At 40.2% G+C, this 6,000-nt stretch overlaps 1 protein-coding gene across 1 annotated transcript in view; it reads right to left on the reverse strand.

Annotated features, from left to right (window-relative positions):
* Positions 1-5,523, reverse strand: part of STARD13 (StAR related lipid transfer domain containing 13) — a 553,194-nt gene extending 547,671 nt beyond the window's left edge. The window contains exon 1 of the mRNA XM_021929385.2: positions 5,345-5,523. The gene's annotated coding sequence lies outside the window, so the exon portion shown is untranslated. The remainder of the gene's footprint in view (positions 1-5,344) is intronic.
* Between the last annotated feature and the right edge of the window lie 477 nt (positions 5,524-6,000).

The following is a 6,000-nucleotide window of genomic DNA, read 5'->3' on the forward strand; positions in this document are numbered from 1 at the left end:
CTAGCCCCTCTTGAATAGGATTATGTTTAACATTGGTTTTCTGGTTTGCATTCATTATTTTCCAGTAAAATACATATGTTATTTTAAATTCCTAAAATAGGATGGTCGTGGTCACACCTGTAATCCCAACACTGAGAGGCTGAGGCAGGAGGAACAGTTGAGGTCAGGAGTTCAAGACCAGCCTGGGCAACATAGCATGACCGCCTGTCTACAAAAAATACAAAAATTAGCTGGGCGTGGTGGTGGATACTTTTATTCCCAGCTACTTTGGAGGCTGAGGCAAGAGGATCACTTGAGTATAGGAATTTCAGGTTACAGTGGGCTATGACTGGGCCACTGCTCTTCAGCCTGGGAAACAGAGCAAGACCCTGTCTCTAAATAAATACAATTAAATTTAATAAATGAATTAAAAGCCTAAAATAGTACGTGTCACAATCATAGTTTGTTGTTCAACCATCCTATCAATTTCAAATAATTTGCCCCTATTATTAAATCCTTAGTTGTCCCTTTTACACTGTTGGTGGGAGTATAAATTAGTTCAACCACTGTGGAAGACAGTGTGGCAATTCCTCAAGGATCTAGAACTAGAAATGCCATTTGGCCTGGCAATCCCATTACTGGGTATATACCCAAAGGATTATAAATCATTCTACTATAAAGACACATGCACACGTATGTTTATTGCAGCACTGTTCACAATAGCAAAGACTTGGAACCAACCCAAATGCCCGTCAATGATAAGACTGGATAAAGAAAATGTGGCACATATACCATGAAATACTATGCAGCCATAAAAAAGAATGAGTTCATGTCCTTTACAGGGACATGCATACAGCTAGAAACCAACATTCTCAGCAAACTAACACAGGAACAGAAAACCAAACACCACATGTTCTCACTCATAAGTGGGAGTTGAACAATGAGAACACATGGACACAGGGAAGGGAACATCACACATTGTGGCCTGTCATGGGGTGGGGGCAAGGGGAGGCATAGCATGAGGAGAAATACCTAATGCATGTGGGGCTTAAAACCTAGATAATGAGTTGATAGGTGCAGCAAACCGCCATGGCACATGTATACCTATGTGAAAAACCTGCACATTCTGCACATGTATCCCAGAACTTAAAATAAATAAAATAAATAACCAAATAAAATTTTAAAAACCTTAACTTATCCTCTAAGCAATTCCTTAGTTGTTCAGACTTTTCCCAATACAAAGTAATTACGTGAAGATGAATTCATTACACATAATGACAAAAATAAAGGTTCTGAAAACTATGAAACAACATTTAAAGATACTTACAGTGTTATAAAGCTGTCCCATGTTTGATCACCCATACTTGAATATATAATGATGGGAAATAATTATTTGCAACCAATTTATCACATTGACCAATTTGCTTTGATGAAATTAATTTTGACTAAATAACAGGCTATCCATCTACAGGTTAGTAACATAAGAACAAAACAATATGACTATATGGATTATTTCCTTTTTAGTGAATCTGTTCTGAATTCTAGGATCCATTAGCATCTCTTTTGGATGTCTTACAAGCCATTCCTCTAATAATCTATTTTAGAATATTGCCAATTTAAGACAATTTAAGCGTATGCATAAGTTCCTCTTAGAGCAATTCAAAGACCCCAATGGGGGACAGCCTCCTACTTGAACTAAGTGCTGACACATGAAGCTAGGACGCTATTCATGCATTTTATTCCAAGTGTTTCGTGCTGATTGATTCTCAAGGAAATGGCTTGACTTCTCCATCCTCTGGCATTTCTACAGAATCAATTCAAGAATATTACATGTGTTTAATATTCTTATGTTCTTATTTTCTTACTCCATCCTTAGAGATTTCCCAATGTTATTTCCCTTTGACCCATTTTACTATTACTTAAAAATCAGTGTGATTCCACGGCTATGAGTACTGCTTGGCTGTGCTTATGACCTACATTTGTGACCATCTGAGAGGCAGGTGCATAAGAGTTGCAAAAAGCTCCTAGAAATTGCCAGTAAATTCTTTGTGAGTCCTCTAAGTGTTGACACCAGGCATATAGGCAATAAGTTAACACTTTACATGATTTTGCCTAGTATACCACATTAGATAAGACAGAATATATACATTAGTTTTTGTCTTGTCTATAGATGAATGAAGTCAGAATTTTTAACTATCTCTTTTTTTTTTTTTTTCTTTGAGACAGAGTCTCACTCTGTCACCAGGCTGGAGTACAGTGGTGCAATCTCAGCTCACTGCAACCTCCACCTCCCTGGTTCAAGAGATTCTCCTGCCTCAGCCTCCCAAGTAGCTGGGACTACAGGGACGCACCACTACGCCCAGCTAACTTTTGTATTTTTAGTAGAGTCGGGGTTTAGCCACATTAGCCAGGATGGCCTCCATCTCCTGACCTCATGACCTGCCTGCCTCGGCCTCCCAAAGTCCTGGAATTACAGGCATGAGCCACTGAGTCAGGCCCAGAATTATTAACTCCTTTACTCTTTTTTTTTTTTTTCTGAGACAGAGTCTTGCTCTGTCTCCCAGGCTGGAGTGCAGTGGTGCCATCTCAGCTCACGGCAACCTCCACCTCCCAGGTTCAAGCAGTTCTCCTGCCTCAGCCTCCCGAGTAGCTGGAATTACAGGCATGCACCACCATGCCCAGCTAAATTTTTTGTTTTTAGTAGAGATAGGGTTTCATCATGTTGATCAGGCTGGTCTCAAACTCCTGACCTCAGGTGATTTGCCCACGTCGGCTTCCCAGAGTGCTAGGATTACAGGTGTGAGCCACTGTGCCAGACCAGAATTACTCTTTTACCTCACTGTCTTAGGGTTTGTTTAAAATAAAATGGTCTAATTTCATCTCTTCGTGTTTGTTCATGTAGAGTTGCATTCCCACCCAGTCTTAGTGAAAATTTCTACAATGAAATATTCTTCAAATGGGACATGAAATCATAATAGTTAATTTCAGCTATTTCTTCAGCCAGCCTTTCATTCATTCAATAAAAAATGAAAAGTAAAACTAATAAAAACAAAGGAAACTATTAGCTCTACAGACAAATGACATATTCTTTAAATGTGAGCTCTGTAATGGTGTGGTTTCATCAGGATTTGGTTCTTAGCATAGACTAATGAATAGGAATAACTCTTAGCATAGACCAATGAATAGGAATAGCAGTAAGACCAATGAAGAGGAGTAATCTTATTCCTCGAGTTTATAATTCCAGAGCCTTTGTCTACCTTTTGGGGACTGTCTCCAAAGCATTCCTCTGCTAAGAAATCAGGGTCTGAGTGCAGCCATGAGGGAAAGTCCCCAGACTGTCAAAGATGAAAACCACCAGACCCTGAGTGAATCTTTCAATGAAGGAAGTGTCACCTTTAGTAAAAGAAACAGAGAAATCTTGAAATTTTTTTCTGGCAATTTTTTTCTACATTGACACAAGTAACATATTTTAGTTTCCCCCCTATTATTCCTTTTCATTTTATTAAAACAAGAAAAGAAATTGCTGAGAATGGCTCTGATGTCATGTCTGGTTAATGAAACTAACACATTGCTTAAATATTTATCCTCACATACATTGTATTTGGATTGCAGATGTGCAGAAATGTTGTCAAGTTAAAAATAACTCTTTCAGTAAGGCGATGGCACACTGGAATGCTAATCCAAGCCCACTGCTATACCTCACGCCTACATCCTGGGTGTCCTGGCTGCATGAAGTAAACAGCGCTAGCTTCCCTTCCTTAGGAACCTTCACCTTTTGGCTAGAGCCGTTTTTAAAATGTGTGCCAAGATTAGCAAGAAACAGAGTGACAGGAGAAAGAGGAAAATCCTCAAGAGAGCCACTCTCAGTTCCAGAGACCCTGGAACAGTGCTTATGGCATTCCCGTTGGGGAAATTTTCTTCCTTCCAGGACAAAGGTAGCTTCAACATTCTAATCCTTACAGTGAATGAGTACCTACCCTAATCTGTGCGTAGCTAATCAGTCATGTGGTTCAAAGCGTAAAGCCATGAGAATACCTAAAGTCAGGTGAGGCCACTTAGTTCTGGAAAGGAAAATGTCTGGAGGAGAGAATTTTCAGGCCAGGACTCCACTACTGCTGCACCCTCAGATTTTAGGTAGGATGTCCTTTGGGGTTCACCTCAGTATGTGGGTAGGAGGGAGCCTGTGTCATGGGAATATGCCCTGGGGACTTACATGGAAGTATAAGCCCCTATCAAGGATGAGAAAGGATATGGGGCAAGAATATGATTTGCTTTTCGTGGAGGGAAGTATGGATGCAGATTGGTGCTCTCTGTGAAAAGGGTACAGTAAGGGTTTGGAGATCTCAGGGGAAGTAACAATTAACTTAGTCCCTGTATATCTGATAAAAGCAAAGGAGGAGAGTAGGAACGTGTGGGCAAAGATTTAAGAAAATAGATGCAGTTTGATTATCATCTACATCTTCTCTTTTAAGTTCTCTAGGGCACAGAAAGAAGATTCAACATCTTATTTTCCCCAGTGAGAGAGAAATATTATACAGTGATGCCCTCTTAGAAACAGGTCAATGAGCTAGCTAAAAGCATTGAGTATTCCACCTTTGGAGGCCGATCAAACTTGAACAAAAACATTAGAAGGTCCTGTACATTTCTACTGGAAGACTGGATTTTGTTAACAACATTAGACAAATAATTGCCTTCTATATTGTTGAACTTGTTCTACCTCCTTTTATGTCTGATAAATCCCTGGCTCCTAGTCTGTACTATAATTACTTTCAGCTTTCCAATTTAATTTGCCACAATCACGGGAAACTGGCCTGTACACACTAACACCTGATCCCAACAGATTTTTCCCATCTTACAGAGCAGTGCCAATAGAGTTGCAGCAGCGGAGTTTAATCCCCTCCCATGCCTAAGCAAGCACCAAGCGACATTCAGGATAAAGACCTGCAGATCTGGACTGACATTTGGTTACAATTGCACTGGTGTTTTCTCTCTATGGGATTGGACCTGCACCCAGACCCACTTTCAACTGGCAAGGATGATTTGATCCCATTTGTAAGCATACTGATTTACAGAGAGCAGAGAGAAACCCCAGTCTATCCTGGACACTTCCACACATGTGTAAAAGTACAACATATCTATATGACTGTTTCATTGTGGAAAACTTTTTATTTTTTAAACAGTGATGAGTTTTTTCCTTTTAAGTCAGAGCTGTGCGTGCACGTTTGACAGTGAGCTGTTATTCCTAAAGGCAGGAGGTTAGGCAGCACGCTACAGTTTCATATTAAACAACAAAGAGGTTTAAGGAGCGACCTCAAATTACACTCACAGTTTCAAAGTTCAAGAATTGTGGCTGAGCACTCCTTACCTTACAGTTTCGGATCCAAAGAGGTCTTTAAGTTTAAAGCAGTACATCAAATGTGCAGGATTTATTTTCTTGCATGAAAGTCTCATCTGTCATAGCACCCCACTCCCCGGGAGGAGCCCAGCCTCCTCTGCCCGAACACCAATGAGGAAACCAGCAGAGCACATGGGGGAAGTGGCTTCCCTGAAAGCCTGTCAGAGTCTGCACATGCTCTTTGCGACAGAGGTGCCAAATTAACCTTGGCATGAGGCTCACAATGCACCTCATTGTGAGGTCCTGGGCACCTCTTAGGGGAAGAAAAAGATTATAAAATGTCCAAGCCAGTTGAAAGTTTTCACGCTTTTGCTGAGATGTGCCTCTTATTAATTAAAAATAAAAGAGACAATTTTTTTCCGTTAATTAGCTTCCTGAGGTACGAGTAAGATTATGAACAGCCCACCAACATATTGAGATAAGAGGGAAGGCTATCTTTTGGAATTCTACTACTGTTTCAGGCTAGTGAGAAGAAATAATTCATAAAGCTTCATCTCATCACCTAGAAAAGTGCCTAAGCTGACGGGAGGTTTTATTGGAATGAAGTTCATGATTATCAGTGTACAATGTAAAATAATGTTTGGTAACCATGCTCCACCAGGACCAAGGGTGAAATGAAAATCTAC

The sequence above is a fragment of the Papio anubis genome, chromosome 15, assembly GCF_008728515.1.
Source record: "Papio anubis isolate 15944 chromosome 15, Panubis1.0, whole genome shotgun sequence".
NCBI lineage: Eukaryota > Metazoa > Chordata > Mammalia > Primates > Cercopithecidae > Papio > Papio anubis.